The sequence below is a fragment of the Lissotriton helveticus genome, chromosome 5_1 (genome assembly GCF_964261635.1).
Source record: "Lissotriton helveticus chromosome 5_1, aLisHel1.1, whole genome shotgun sequence".
Lineage (NCBI taxonomy): Eukaryota > Metazoa > Chordata > Amphibia > Caudata > Salamandridae > Lissotriton > Lissotriton helveticus.
The window spans coordinates 139371242-139388296 of record NC_136065.1 but is presented as its reverse complement, the minus strand read 5'-3'; the positions used below and the strand labels follow the sequence as shown (position 1 = coordinate 139388296).

Below are 17055 nucleotides of genomic sequence, written 5' to 3'. Positions count from 1 at the left end.
GGGGAGTTACATTTTTTCCTCAGTAATAGGACTTTGCTCCAAAATCTACTTGCTCTTTTCCAGAAGGCACTCTTTATGGGTTCTTGTTTGGATAGGATAGGTGCTTTAGTTTAGAATAGGGACTATACTCGGCATGGAACACGCTGTTTTTTTTTGTCTATGCTTTTTCTAACCAGCCTTATTTCTTATTATATCAGTAATTGATTTGCCACTCATTTTAATATCAAGAACATAAATAGTGACTAGTCTACTAATAAGAGGAAATAAAATTTTGAAACATCACCAAACCTCTCTGTGTTAAGTGAAAATCAAATGCAATTATTAATGTCTTTGTTGTGTAAAGCTCTATTCTAAAATGGTGGCAAAGATTCATCGATCTAGAAAAGCACGGATCTTCTATGTTCTCTAAGTAAGTTTTAAAGTGACATTATTTGTGGACGTTTCAAGGTTAGATATCCTGTAAAATGTATTGAATTGTCGTCAGAATTTGTACAATTATTCTTTCAGTCTGTGAATTTTTAACGTCTGCTTCTTTACCATGTCAGCATCTTCCATCTCATGCCCCAGAGCTTTTATTTGTCCAAGCCTTTGCAGGAAGAGGAAGTGAGGCCGGAATGCTTTTGTCCTTTGTCTACCTCTATTTAACAATCTCCCCATAATGTGTAGGAATATCACAAATCCTGTCAGAGAGGGCTACTAAACTCTCACGTACTTTTAATGGACAATAACCAAGATATCCTTTATGGAGGCTACACACTTTACAATACCTCACCATAATAAAGTACAATATAGCATAGCATACCATAATGTAAGATAGTGTAGCATATTGTAATGTAGTATAGCATAATGTCACGTAACTGGAAGGGCGAGATTTTGATCGATACCTCATCTCTATTGATCCAAACCTCGATCTGGTCGACTGAACCTTTGTTGCCTGTCTTGGAGGAAGAAAGTGCCCCTCTCTGCAAGCTAGTTCACCCAATAAAGGACTCTGCTCCCAAAGATCACAAACAACTTCTAGCTTTCAAAAGTTTATTGTAAGGATATGATAAGCTGCAAATACAGGCATCTCAGAATGAGATTCACGAGATACACAGGTCCAATTACATACATGTGCTCTCGGAAAGCCCTCAGACGAGCAACGGAAATCACTAACACAAGTTCTAAGAATAATAAAGCTATCAGCATTGACGCATATCTCTCCTTCATTTAAGTTGGAGGAAAACGCACAGGTTAGGCTGTCCCTACCCTGCTCTAGATGGTATCCCTACTTAACCAAGTCCCAACCTAACAAAGGTGTCAGCAGTGAATGACCCCCAAGGGAAGTCACTCACTCTAAGTCTCTTGGTGAAAACCTATAGTTCTCCAGTCATGACCCCTCTCTGCCTACCCATCCGCTCTCTAAAGGGTCCTCAGGTATCTGCTCTAACTCCACCCAGGGGTGCTGTCCCTAATACAAAACAGTCAACAACATTTGAGACGCCCCTTGCGAGACGCCCCTCACGTGGTGTAGCTTCTGGCTTTTTCCATGATGCTTTGTATTGGGCCTCATACGTTGGAGTTGACCTTGCTTCTCAGACTCTTCTCCGGCCCGCTGATACCCCTTAAACATTCCGGAACCCTCCTCCATGTCTGGGCCGTCTACTGAACAGACCTCTATTCATTCATTTATAATTGGATCCCCCCTTTTCCTTTGCAGACAGATATCTGCAGCCAAGAACCCAACTCTCATAGACTTCCAAAAAAGGCTTGCAACATTTCTCAGCCCAGACATGTACGTGCAAATCGATGTTAAAACATTTCAGGCCTACAATATTTCTCATCATGATTATAGCATTCAACTTCTTCATTAATTAAAGCATGTTAATACTCTTATTCTATTATTCAGTAAACATCTCTATAAATCATGGCCCATTTAATGCAATGACCAAAACATTAATACAATCTGTGTCGTGAAAAGAAACACCTTCCCTTTTAGCTCTGGCCCTGAGGCCTACCACATTCTGCGTTTAACCACATACCATCTTACATTTTAACAGCTACACGACATGGATTCAGAAATAATCACATCTACTAAAATCATATAATGTCACACATTTCTGTATTAGTTCCACTTCTACTTAAATCTCTACATTAGCTATACATTCAGAATATAATTACAGATACTATTAGCACTCATGGCATTTCTCCTCATGATTTGTGCTTACTACAGGTAAGTGTGATGTACTCATACATTTAAGTCAGTTTGCGCTCTCTCAGTTCCCCCCTTTGATGACCTCTCGGGGTCATCACTAACATTTAGACTGCAGTTATTGCTGGCATGATTTGTCTCTGCGCTTCCAGAGCCCTCAGACTCCTGTACTGATTATCTTGTATGGCAGCCAATCTCTGCAGCTGTTCTCTTTGGGCCCTTTCTGACCTTCTTGCTCTGTACCATTTGAATACCCTCACCAATCCCCACAATATAATCCCACAGATCAATATTATGATGATAGGTTTTAGTATATACCACACAAAGCTTTTGCCTATGGTGGAAATCCACCCTCCAACTTCACTCATTCCATGGCCCACCTTTTCCCAGACATTTTCTCTACTCAAGTCTTCGATCTCCTTGTGAATATCAGTTATGTTCCTAATAACTTTCTCAAGGGGCTTCGAATTGTCTGGAATGTAAGTGCAACATTCCTGGACCTTCAAAGCCTTACAGACTCCGCCCTCTTTTGCTAGTAGGACATCTAACGCAAGACGGTTCTGAAGAACCATAGCCCTTATCGATTGCATCTCTCCTTCTACCAGCATTAAGGACTGAGCAGTGCTGGCAGACAACCTGTCGACAACTGTTGCCAGTCGTCTAATTTTAACATCATTAAGGATTACTCCCAAAAGAGGGAACATAGCTCCAAAGACATCTCCAACCATTTCTGCATCTCCTATATCTCTCCTTCCCCTCGATGATGTCTTGCCCTCAATGATCACTAAGTCTTGTGCATGATATATTTTGGGGAAGACAATTGCTAAGTAACATGATCCATACCAGTTGTCAGGTAGTCTCACGTAGGCATTTCTTCCACATACAAAATACACATTTGGAATCACTTGCATTCCCTTCAGGAAATCTTTAGTATAGTACTCTATATTGAAAGCATGTTCACAGTCGACTTCTCCCACGTATACATTTTCATAATACGTTTTGGCTCGGTGAAGACATAGCTTTCCTCTCTGCGTCTTATCTAAAGCTATTGGACCACTACTACCCTTTCTCTTGTGTGCCTTCTCTTCCTCGGTCCAATCTGTTTTCCATTGTCCTGATTTTTTCAAAATCTTTTGTCTCCTGTAACGATCATCCACCTGCCCTATGAACTTCTTCTCGACTTCTGACACCTTGCATGTCAGGTTATTTCTACGGGCATGTGAAGTATCTAAGGTAATCCAAGGAATGAAGAACTTGGCCAATCTGTCTTCACTCTTCCAGTAGTCCCATTTGTTCATCTGCTTATAATTTGGGACTTCTGGCAACACTGAATCATAATTGGAGAAATAGTATTCGAAACTATCTCTCTCATAAAATATACTAAGCAATAAGCTACATGTAATGCCATATGTCAGCGGGAGGTGATGGTATCTAATGCCTTCATCTACAGACGCCGGCAACTGCATGCAGACGTAACAATCCTTAACCTCCATGGCATCCACGTATTCATATAAGAGTTTAGCATAAGCATTTGACCTAAAGTCTCCTTGGGACTCATCTACGTGTAACCTGCGGGCTTCTGCAGCTAATAACGCTTTCTCTTGAGTGTTTTCCCTTTTCTCACCAGCAACAGTAGGTGTAAGCGTTTCTACAGAATTCACATCAGTTACCTTTGCCTCTTCCTCATGTCCCTTTACATAAGAAATTGTTACCACTAAAGCTATTAATATTATCACTCCTACTATTAGTGTACCTATTATACATTTAGCTCTGCGGTTCTGGGTGCCGGCCTCCATTTCGTCAGACAATATGGCTCTCTCTTATCTTAGCAAAAAGTTCTTTTCCTCTCGTTCCTTTACAGTCTCTTTTAATCCTTTTGTCTTTAGAATCCACACAACTGGAAGCTGACAACCTTCTTCGCAAAAGTCCTTTAACAGTTCAATAAAGACAACCCTAGCCCTTCTCCATCAACTCAAGGGAAGTTCCCTAAAATTCTCTGCTTCCTGGGCGCTAGGTAATCTTCTTTTTCTGCTTGTTTTATTTACAAAGTCCTTTAACAGTCTACTATCAGGTTTGTGCCTGTAGCTTCAATAGCATAGTTCAGTATTTCCAAACGAAGATTGTGCTCTTCATGTGCTGTTATCGTTGTACCAAAGTCGGGGAATTGCAATTCTGAAAGGAACATGTGTTTTAACTTGCTGAGGCGGGGAGGTCTGGGGAGCATGAATGTTAGTGACCCTTCTTGTTCGACTCCGGGTACCAACAGTCGTATTTCCACGGTGACAATGGGCTCAGAACTGGACACCACCACCGCTCGGATCCTCCCCGTCTCCGGTTTCACAGACATTTGTCGCCAGATATGTCCACTCAGGTGTGGAGTATCTTCTGTTAGGCACACGCACTCTTCTTGACCTTCTTCGGTCGGGTGCTTCAGCGCCCTGAGCACCTTCTTCTGGGTCTGAGTCTTCTGATATCGGAGGAAGGGTTACCTCTGGAGTTGACCTCAGGCTAGAGCTCCTTCTTTGCGGCCAATTAGCTTCTCCACGTGCCCTTCTACTCCTTCTCCTTCTTGTCTGTTCTCGCTCTCTGTCAGACCTGTCAGTGTCTGACTCGTACTCCCAGCTACTTTCTCCTTCTGTAGCGTCTTCCGTTTCGCTGTTGTACTGACCGTCCTCAGCTTGGTCAGACTCGTTCCCTGCTTCCGCTGGCACCTCTACAGCTTGGCTAGCCCCCTCTATGGCTTCTCGGTCCTCTTCTGGACGTCTATCCGAGAGAGGAGCTGTTTCTTCCCGAGGTGCTGGAACCCTTCGCGTATGTGACGCGTGGATCCAATTGGGCAGGCCTCCCACCTTCACAGCTGTGTTCGTGATCAGGATGATCTGGAAGGGCCCACGCCAACGAATATCCAAGCAGCTTCTTCTCACATGTTTTTTCACCAGGACCCAGTCCCCAGGGTACAGGTCATGGCACGGGCCCTGGCACGATGGAACCTCGGCAGCCTGCACCTGAAGGGACACAGAACGAATGGCGTCAGACAGCCCCTTACAATAGTCCAGGATCATATCATCTGTGATATTTAACAGTGCAGTAGTTGGGACAGATGGCAGCCTCATTGCTCTCCCCATTAACACCTCATGTGGTGATAACCCCGTTCTTCTGTCTGGGGTACTACGAAGGCTCATGAGAACCAATGGCAGGGCGTCAGGCCAACTCAGGGTCGTTGAGGAACAAACTTTGGCTATTCTGGCCTTGATCGTGCCATTGATCTGCTCCACAATTCCTGAGGCTTCTGGTCGGTAACTGCAATGCAACTTCTGATCGATATTCAGAGCTGCACAAATCATTTTCACAAGCTCGCTGTTAAAATGTGTTCCCCTATCTGATTCCAAAAAGGCCGGCACCCCGAAGCGCGGAATGAGTTCCCTAAGCAGTAACTTGGCCACTGTGAGGGTGTCGCACCTACGTGTAGGGTATGCCTCAACCCATCTGGAGAACACACAAACAACCACCAGGACATAGCGGAGGCGGTTGCACCTTGGCATTTCAATGAAATCTATCTGCATTCTATTGAACGGACCTCCAGACCTTCCTATGTGGCTCAGTGCAACTGGTGTTCTTTTTCCTACGTTCAGCTGCTGGCAGGTTACACAACGCTGGCACACTGCTTCTGCTGCTATTCTAAACTTAGGATTGTACCAAGTCTGTCTAAACACTCTCAGCATAGCATCTCTCCCTAAGTGTACGGGACCATGTATGAGTCTAGCCATTGGACTCACCATCTCATTGGGCAACACTGCTCTGCCGTCTGCTGAGACCCAAAAATGGGACTCACCCATTACACATCCTGCCTTTTCCCATGTTTCTTTTTCAATATCAGGAGCATTTTCTTGCATGTTTGACAGTTCATCCCAAGTATCAACAGTTTCCAGTATCATGGCTAATTCAGACCTTACATTTATTCCACCCACTTCCACCTCTGTGAAAGAGTACCCTTGTTCCGCGCAATACCGCGCAACTTCATCAGCATATCTATTGCCTTTCGAAACGAAGTCCTCATTTCTGGTATGTGCGGTGCACTTTACAACTGCGATACCTGCTGGGCATTGCAACGCCTCTAACAACAGGCGCACAAACTCTCCATTGCGAATGGGAGAGCCTGAAGAGGTCATGAAGCCTCTTTGAGACCATAACTGCCCGTAATCATGAACTACCCCATAACCATATTGGCTGTCGGTGTATATGGTGACTCGAATTTGATTGCTGGCCAAGCACGCACGTGTCAAGGCAACAATCTCGGCTACCTGAGCGGAGTGTACTCCTTCCAGGCACCCAGCTTCCACAACTCCAGCAATTGTACAAACAGCATAAGCTGCTCTCAACTGCCCAACTTCGTCTCTTACACATGAGCCATCGACAAAGAAAATTTCGTCTGGGTCGGTCAGTGGCTCATCTACGATGTCGGGTCTGGGTTTGGTGCATAGTTCAGTCACATCGAGGCAGTCATGGTCTGTACATTCATCATCATCCTCGATATCATTTGGGAGTGGCATCAAGGTAGCAGGGTTCAAAACAGAGCATCTCTTGAGGGTCACATTCTCTGCAGCAAGAATAACTTGCTCATATCGCGTGAGCCTGCTGTTGGTCAGATGCTGTGTTTTGGTCCTGGTCATCAACAGTTCAACAGAATGGGGCACGCACACCTCTAACGGGTGCCCCATGACGATATTTTCACATCTCTCAATGCTGACACCCGTTGCAGCAACGGATTTGAGACATCCGGGCAACGCTGCGGCTACTGGGTCTAAAGTAGCCGAGAAATAAGCAACTGGTCTACGGGCATTCCCATGGATTTGGACTAACACAGACAACGCGCAACCTTCTCTCTCACAACAGTAAAGAAAAAATGGTTTATTGTAATCAGGCATTCCCAATGCCGGAGCACGACACAGGTCCTCTCGCAGCTGTAGGAATGCCATCAAACAGTCTTTGTCCCATGGTACCGGATCGCTCACCTCCTTGTGCGTCAGTTTTTGCAAGGGCTTTGCTTTCAGTGAAAAGTTCACGATCCACTGTCGGCAATAACCCACCATCCCTAGGAACATCCTGACCTCTCTCTGTGTCTTAGGCGCATTCATTTTCATGATCGCCTCTATCCTGTCTGGTGACACCTTTCGTTTGCCTTTCTCTATTCTGTGTCCCAAGTACTGCACTTCTGTCAGGCAGTACTGCAATTTTCCCGGGGACACCTTGTGCCCATTGGCAGCTAGGTGATTTAACAAAGCAATGGAGTCCTCCCTGCAAGCTTCTTCTGTTTCTGACGCCACGAGGAGGTCGTCTATGTACTGGACCAGAACTGACTTCTGGGGCAGCACTAGACTTTCAAGATTTTTCTTCAAAAGCTGGTTAAAGATCGATGGGCTCTCTGTATACCCCTGAGGGATACGACACCATGTTAGGACGCGATTTTCCAGCTTAAATGCGAAAAGAAAATGGCTTTCTTCGTCCAGAGGGATCGAAAAGAAAGCCTGACAAAGATCGATCACAGTGAACCACTCAGCTTGGAATGGAATCTGAAACAGTATCACTGATGGATTCGGTACCACTGGACAACACGAAACGACTATGTTATTAATCTTTCGAAGGTCCTGTACTATCCGAAATTTCCCATTTGGTTTCTGCAGACCCATAATCGGGGAGTTGCATGGACTACCCACGATTTCTTTCAGTATTCCCTGTTTAATCATGGACTCGATCACGGGTTTTATGCCTGCAATCGTTTCTGGAGTCAATTTATATTGGGGTGTTCTTGGGAACTCAGCATGCGGTTTCACTACAATTTTCACTGGGTCCACCCCTTTTACCAATCCTATCTCTTCCCCAGTGAAATCCCATACTTCTGGTGCCACTGTCTCTCTCAAGTCCCAGGGGAGCTCATCTACTGTTAAAGTAGGATACAGCTCCACGCATATTCTTGAGTTTGCAACTTTGAAGTCTGCATCATCATCATTGGTCAATACCTCCACTCCCTGAGGTGTACAATATATAGTACAATTCAATTTACACAACAGGTCTCTTCCTAGCAGACACACAGGACTTGAATCGCAAACCACAAACTGGTGCTCATCGCTGTACTTCCCTATTTTCACCTGTACCGGTTCTGTCAATTGGCTGGTTATTCTCCTGTTTGCGACCCCCACCACCTGTATGGTCTCTCCAGACATGGGCAGGTCTGGAACTGCAGCTGATCTGATCGTGGATCTAGTGGCTCCTGTGTCCACCAGAAATGTCGTAGGGCACCCTGCTACTTCTGCTTCCACATAGGGTCCCCTCTGGTCCACCTCCAAGGCTGCCCCGAGGGTGCAGTCTTCTCTTTCCACTCTCTGTCCGGTTAATGGGTCCACATAATAGCACTCTTCCCCTTCTACAAACAGGGGCATTTGTCTATAGGTCTTACCCATAGTCCCTACTCGAGGAGGTTGCGGGAACTGGGCTCGGGGAGGAGCCCCCCCCCCTTTGAGCACCTTTCCTTGGTATGGCGTCACCCCTCTTGTAGGCGCGCTCTGGACCTCTTCCTCCTCTATCTCTTGCTCTCCTATCTCTACATTGTAGGGGCACTCGCGTTTCCAATGCCCCACCTCGTTACACTGGTGGCACCTAGTCGTTTTCTTCAAGGCAGCTATATCTATTCTGGGTCTAAAGGTGGAACTCTCCTCATTGCCCTTGTTCTGACTGTACTGCTTCTTTCCTCCTGTACCTGTCCCTTGCTGCTGTTGCTGCTGTCCCCCCTTTCCTGCTGCCTGCATCTGTACCACCATCAACTTTTCTTTTAGTTTCTTAGCCTTGGAGTCTATCTCATCACAGCAGTACCTGGCATATCTCAGTATTTCGTCTAGGGGTTTACTTTGCCAACAAATCGAGTGTTGCTGAATCATTAAACTAATATCCGGTCTCAGTCCCAGGACGAACTTGGACACAAATTGCCCTATGTCTTTTGGATCCATTACATCCAAGCCGCTATACTGTTTAAACGCCTTCAGCAATCTCTCGTAATATTCGTGGACTGTCTCTTTGGGTTCCTGTCTTGTTCGGTCTATTCTGACCCAATCTATGTCTTGCATTGGCACTTTCTCTTTCAGCCAAGTCATCACTCTCTCGAATTTTGCCATCACAATCTCGGACGGCCCATTAGTCTTAGCATCTCTCTCTGGCTCCGTTGTGGGCCACTCAGCGCTAACCTTGCATGCTGTCCACAGATCTCCTGGTACTACAATGTCAAACAGCGTGTTCAGATCTATCCATAGGACCTTTGAGATTTTTACAAATCTCTCCACTTGCTTGTACCACTCCACTGGGTTTTCCCGTAATTTGGGGAAGGAGGTGGTAAAAGCAGCTAAATCTCCCCTACTCCAAGGGACATGTACATAGTTCCCATTTGCGACTTCACGCAAAGGGTAAGCTTCTATTCCCTGCTGTCCTCCTGGTGTCATACCAAGCGTGCTTCTCCTGCCGGTCCCTTTCTTGGACCACCTCTCTTCCCACTTATCTAGTGCCCTCCATGTCCTTATTCCAGCGATCAGTTCCCTTATGTGCGTTTTCAGCCCAATCGTTCTCCTCTCATCTAGGTCTCGATCTGTATAATGTAGCCTGTGGTTACCCTGTAATGCTTTGGTTCTTGACAAGTCCACCATATATTTGCCTGCTAGTTCGACTAACTTCTCATGGACTGCTCTCGCTTTTCGAGTAATGTCCTTTGCCATATACAGTATTTCATCCTGTTCATACATTTCCATTCTTTCTAAAGGCAGGGTACCATCTACCATATCATCCAGGTCTGACCTTAAACTGGCGACATCGAGTCTCTTGGCTTTTATCTCAGCTCGCAATATGTCTTTCGAAGGGGGCTCACTGGTCTCCCTACCATCCCAACTTCGAGCTCTACGTTTGGGCTCGGGAGAGTTAATGGGTGCCCTCCCTTGCTCCCATCTCTCCAGGTCCCATGCTCGGCCATCCGATCTTGGAAGGTGATGGAACACGGGCCTGTTACCCCTACTCTTGCTCTGCCCACTCTCTTCTTCTTCTCTCCTCTCACCGCACACCTCTCTGTTATTTTCCCTCTGGTCTCTCCTCTCTCTTTGCCTAGTATCGCTCAGTATCTGATACGATCCTTCCTGGTTCCCCATATTCCCTGGGCTGCGCTCATTTCCGTCATCACAGGGACTATGGCGCGACCTCTCACAACTCCCATTCAGTTCTCTGGTGCCGGGCACACAGTGTGGACACTTAAAGCTGTTTCTGTACTCTTGCGCTCTCCTCTCCCCTTCACTGAGTATTGGGCGCGCCACCCCTCCACTCCCGGGGCCCCCGTTTTCCAGGTCTGTTCTATCTCCTCTCCGGGCCCAATGGGTGACTCCCCTACTATCTCTCTCTCTACAGTCCCACTCCGGGCTGCTCTCCCCAGCCCCGCAGTGAGTCCGAGCTCGGCTGTCCTGACTTTCCCTTTCAGCTTCCGCAGCTATGATGCTCTTTTGAGCCTTCACTGCCTCATCCCACTGCTTCATGTACTCATTTAGCTCTTGAAAGGATTTTCGTCCAGATCCCCTCAGATCCACTGGCCATCTAGGGCCCCCAGGATCTCCTCCTGGGTCCCCTGCTGTGTGCATCGGGGTGCTCCACTCTCTCGGTATCGGCATCTGACTTGGGGAATTGATCGTATCGTTCCTTCTTGCCTTCTCTGCTCTTTCTCTGTCCTTCCGTACCCGTTCTTCCCCTCTTGCTCTCTCTTGGTCATATATCGATATTATAGGACCTATGGTAACAGGTACCTGTAGTGCATCTGGTAATGCGTAGGATGTGGCGCTTTCCGTTTCCGGCGCTCTTTGTACCACAAACCTCCCGACTACCTGTTGCACCTGACTAGGCTGGGACAGCTCTTTCTTTGCCTCAGGATCCCACTCTGAACTGGGAAGCGGTCTATGCTCTCCTGCATTGCCCCCCTTTTCTCCTTCTGTATGCTCGACCTCTCCCCCTGCTCTATTATACGGGGGTGGCCTGTCTGTCAGTAATCTGTTTATCAGGCTGTCCTCTGTTTCGCTCTCATCATCTTCTTCTAGGGGGCTTTTATTTACGGGCACCTCTAACACTGGGTACAGTTTATTTACTTCCATGTTATGCACTCTCCATCTTTTAGCATCCGCATCCCACCTGGCATCCTGCACTGCCCTTACCGATCGTTTCACCCTTTCTTGTCGTCTGTTCATATTCTTTTCATGCGCTGCCCTAATCCATGCATCAAGAGCTTCAAACTGGGTCGGTCTAGGCAAGGGTCTCATTGAGGTCATGACTGATTTTAATCGATGTAACACCTCTAATCTGAACGTCCCGTACTTCGGGAACGTCAGTTCCTCATTTCCTTCAGTAATCTTACTCCACTCTGATATCCAAAGGATCGTATGCAGCCCAACATTCACTGCCATATAACGAGCCGGCGTACCCTCCGGCGGGGCTTCTTCCCCTTCATACGATCCCCGCTTCTCTTTTTTTAACACCGCTCTCAGCCATTTAAAAAACTTCATAATTATGCGCACAATATCCAGCCTCGCTACTCTGTTTACTTCCTGATGACAATCCACCAATCCTGTCGCGGCTTTGCTAGCTTGGCCTATCGCAGCGCGGTCTTTCTCCGGTCGGCCAATCACGCCGCGACCCTTTCTGACGTCTTTTCTAGCTGGCCTATCACGGCGCGGTCTTTCTTCGGTCGGCCAATCACGTCGCGACACTTTCTGACGTCACTTTTCTCCGCTTCGCAGCAGCACCCCTCCTTTCTCAACTCGTCTCCCGGTTATGCATGCGTCCCATTCATACACCGAAAAATGACTACTTCCGACCAAGCGGTCACTTCTCTCGACTGTACGTCCACAGTCTATATGTAATTGTCAACACAACTGACGAAATGTCTATCGTCTCTCTGATAGGTTGCTTACACACACAGTAACTTCCGACCAGCGTCCGTTACTCACGCACTCACTCTTACGGTCCCCCTATCTCGGTCTTTCGGGTGATCAATGGTACCTCATGACCCCCTTCACACTAGTTGACGATTACTCTGGGTGTCCGATACACCCGAACCACTTAAGCTCTCCTTGAACTTAAGATTTCCACCGGTTGCGCGCGCTCACAACCTGTTCCACAGTCACTCTACAGACATTCAACTCCGCCAGACATTACAACATAGATATAATACAAAACACCGCAATCTAACACGCATAACCCTTTATACTCACTCTCGACCGATACTGCTGCCTTTTCTGTCTCACGTCATCCGGATCTTCTTCAGCGGGCTGTTCTTCCGATCATCGATCTCTAGGGGCCTTGGGGTAAGCTAACCTGGCCTAGGTCACCGTCCTCAAGAAGGCAACCATCCTCTATAGCTACCAACTGGAAGGGCGAGATTTTGATCGATACCTCATCTCTATTGATCCAAACCTCGATCTGGTCGACTGAACCTTTGTTGCCTGTCTTGGAGGAAGAAAGTGCCCCTCTCTGCAAGCTAGTTCACCCAATAAAGGACTCTGCTCCCAAAGATCACAAACAACTTCTAGCTTTCAAAAGTTTATTGTAAGGATATGATAAGCTGCAAATACAGGCATCTCAGAATGAGATTCACGAGATACACAGGTCCAATTACATACATGTGCTCTCGGAAAGCCCTCAGACGAGCAACGGAAATCACTAACACAAGTTCTAAGAATAATAAAGCTATCAGCATTGACGCATATCTCTCCTTCATTTAAGTTGGAGGAAAACGCACAGGTTAGGCTGTCCCTACCCTGCTCTAGATGGTATCCCTACTTAACCAAGTCCCAACCTAACAAAGGTGTCAGCAGTGAATGACCCCCAAGGGAAGTCACTCACTCTAAGTCTCTTGGTGAAAACCTATAGTTCTCCAGTCATGACCCCTCTCTGCCTACCCATCCGCTCTCTAAAGGGTCCTCAGGTATCTGCTCTAACTCCACCCAGGGGTGCTGTCCCTAATACAAAACAGTCAACAACATTTGAGACGCCCCTTGCGAGACGCCCCTCACGTGGTGTAGCTTCTGGCTTTTTCCATGATGCTTTGTATTGGGCCTCATACGTTGGAGTTGACCTTGCTTCTCAGACTCTTCTCCGGCCCGCTGATACCCCTTAAACATTCCGGAACCCTCCTCCATGTCTGGGCCGTCTACTGAACAGACCTCTATTCATTCATTTATAATTGGATCCCCCCTTTTCCTTTGCAGACAGATATCTGCAGCCAAGAACCCAACTCTCATAGACTTCCAAAAAAGGCTTGCAACATTTCTCAGCCCAGACATGTACGTGCAAATCGATGTTAAAACATTTCAGGCCTACAATATTTCTCATCATGATTATAGCATTCAACTTCTTCATTAATTAAAGCATGTTAATACTCTTATTCTATTATTCAGTAAACATCTCTATAAATCATGGCCCATTTAATGCAATGACCAAAACATTAATACAATCTGTGTCGTGAAAAGAAACACCTTCCCTTTTAGCTCTGGCCCTGAGGCCTACCACATTCTGCGTTTAACCACATACCATCTTACATTTTAACAGCTACACGACATGGATTCAGAAATAATCACATCTACTAAAATCATATAATGTCACACATTTCTGTATTAGTTCCACTTCTACTTAAATCTCTACATTAGCTATACATTCAGAATATAATTACAGATACTATTAGCACTCATGGCATTTCTCCTCATGATTTGTGCTTACTACAGGTAAGTGTGATGTACTCATACATTTAAGTCAGTTTGCGCTCTCTCATAACATAACAGACCTGCCAACTCACACAATGGCCCCATGCACTCGCGTAGCTGGGGGGGGTGTGGGGGGCGGTCCGCCCCAAGCGGCACCATTTTTGAGGCGGCAGCCGTCGCGCGGCACTGGAGGCCCGTTGCGCTGCGGCGGCCTTTAAAATGTATTTGGGATTCCACTCTGGAATGAAGGAACACAGTGTCCCAAAATTATTAAGGCGGCCGCGGCCGCAACGGGCCTCCAGTGCCGCGGCCGCAGTTGTGCTGGTGTAGAGTGTGTCTGACGTCACGTGACGTCCCGTCCGGAGGGAGAGAGAGGAAGTAGGCAAGTGGCAGCGGGGGAATCCGAGGCTGTGTGCTGCACGAGACTCAAGTGAGTCTCTCTCTCAATGGCACAGCCTCCCGACACGATGCGATCATCCGGCGATTATCATGGCGCAAAACAGATACTGCAGGCAGCTGGCGGGCTCAGTCAGCAGGGTGGCCCGCCCGGGGGCCGCCCGGGACGAGGGGCCCACACCAGCAGGCGCAGCCTGGAAGAACTGGGCTGCAGCAGAGAGAGTCCTCCGAGAACTGTAAAAGTAAGTGAGTGATTTAGTCGACTAAGTCGGTGACAGTAACGGGTGGTTAGCACGTGGTGCAACTGACATCATGCATGCACAAAAATATTGGTAGCAAGATAAAAAGTGGCATTAAATGTATGTGGAAAGTAACCCTGTGGTAATGAGGTAGCGCTTATGCAGTAATTTCATTCTTTTCAGGACGATGATGTAAGCAGAGGAATAGAAGGGGGTTCCCCACAGGATTTGGATGGTCAGCAGGTTAAGGGGTTAAGCAGAACACAAAAGATCAGCAATAAGAACCCTGCCGAGTCACAATACGTGACGTAAGCAGCACTGAACGGCACTTACATTATCAATCTTCATTGTATGACACCCCAATTTTATCCAGCAAGAAAAAAGTGTGCACTTTCTTAAAGGATATGTTCAAGTGCCATCAGGTAATTTGGGTCATCTGAAGAACTATTACGTGCTTGAACTTGTTCCAAACACGCATATAGACAAACGAGAATCTGACATGATTTATTATCAATTAGATTTCAGATGATTGCCACATATTATAAATTAAAGGCAAAAGCAGATCGTTTTGTCACATTTAATAGTTTACTCCAAAATATGACGTTTCCTGTATAGTTTCCTCTTAATACATTAGCAACCTATACAAACTAAAATTGGGAGTTGTCGATTAAATAAAATTAACAATGAAAGAATTTCAGTTGCGCTGTGCAATAGGGATTAAACACTTAGACGTTTAATTAAAGTAATCAGAAGCGTAATAGTTGCAACACACTGACAATAACTGAAAACACACATGTTAAAATTGGGGTGCAACAGAGTAGTGTGAGATTTTCGGTAAAAGCAAAATGACCAGATTCCAGCTTTGGCTGCCAATATTTTTTCAAACTCAAAAACAGAGCCTGCTGATGAGAGACCAGAGAATTCATGAAATGCTTGTAGATCCAACTTCGTTCGCTATGTTTGCCATACATGTATGTGCATGTAACTTGCATGATCGAGGTAACTATTAGCAGCAACACTGCGTGTCTCTCGGACATCTTTCAAGTGCTCAAAGTCCTTTTTCCCCAGCACTCCCCCCCCCCCCCCCCCCCCCCAAGGGGCGGCAATCTGAGGGATAGCCCCGGGCGCCACAAGCTCTAGCAACGCCCCTGGCCCCATGTGTCACACGATTTCTGCTTTATTCACACGGTGAGGACCTGAAATCACACAGTGGCAGGCAAGGTGAGCTGGAAACCACTGCAGAGTGTTGAGTTCCAGCTCATCTTTTGAGGCTGCAAGCAAGCAATGTCCGTTTAGGGTGTGGGAACACCCCAGGACATCACCAGCAGCCTTAACAATGTTTTGCTCCCGCTGTTTTTGGTGGAAGGCGGAGGTCGTTGTGGGCAGAAGACGGGGCAGAAGGCCCTCTCGGGAAGCTCGCTGCCTAAAGCCCCGCCCAAGGCCACACCCCCTCCTCATATGGACGATTTTGTTCTGAAGTTGGCAGGTCTGACATAACATTGTATACCATATCATAACTTAACATACTACATTGGATGTAAGTCCCGCTAAAGTGCAAATAATTACATCAGAAGTATTCACAATGCTCTGGAAAGTTTTGTTTCCAAATAAACTGACCACTAGTGTTTAAAGAGTGTGAACTCTGGTAGGTTCACATATAGTATGACAAATATGAGCAGAAATATTTTTAAAGCCCACAAATTTTTACAAGTACTGCTGAATTCTGCAAACGGTTTGCATTCCTTTAAAAGGGAATTTATGAATCAAAGTTCTTCCGGTGACCGCCGGGATTCCTTCCTGAACGGTCGCTCCCCCACGCTCTCCTGCTAGATTCATTGATTGACAACACCTGCATCGCAGCTGAAGCCCTTTGCACCCGAGTATTCCTGACTGCGCCTGGTATCGTTGCCATTGAAAGATTTAACGCGCTTTGAAGCTCTTGCTCGAGCAGCGCTTTGAGAACGTAATCTCACATAATTGAATTGTGCTTGGTTGTACCTTTAATTATCTGCATCACGCTTTGTGCCTCACTGACTGCGAAGTTAACCGCGTTTATCACAGCTTCTGCATTAGCGCTTTGAAGCTGATTGTCGCTTGGCGCTTTAAATCTGGTTGTACAATTCTGCTTGGCGCTCTGTGTGTTTATTACTTGCACTTCATTGCTGGGATTGTGCTTTCAACGTTGATACTTTGTGAGTGGCGCTTTGGCAGAGGTATTCTGCTGGAGTTGAGAGCCTTTGGCTGCCTGTTGTCGAGCTTTGTGCTGTGCCCTGCTTTTACTTTCATTTTTGCCTCCATTTTGTGTTTTCCTCTCCCCTGACCCGCCTCTCTGATCCCGCCTCCCAGCTGACCCTCCCACACACGAAGAACAGACCCTCCCCAGCTCGTACCTAGCTGTGACCGCCGGGATTCCTTCCTGAACGGTCGCTCCCCCACGCTCTCCTGCTAGATTCATTGATTG

At 46.6% G+C, this 17055-nt stretch overlaps 1 protein-coding gene across 1 annotated transcript in view; it reads right to left on the bottom strand.

Moving 5' to 3' along the window:
• The window catches only part of LOC144754272 (G-protein-signaling modulator 1-like), an 886476-nt gene that overhangs the window by 662761 nt on the left and 206660 nt on the right, over positions 1-17055 (bottom strand). The gene's annotated exons all lie outside the window — the stretch shown is intronic.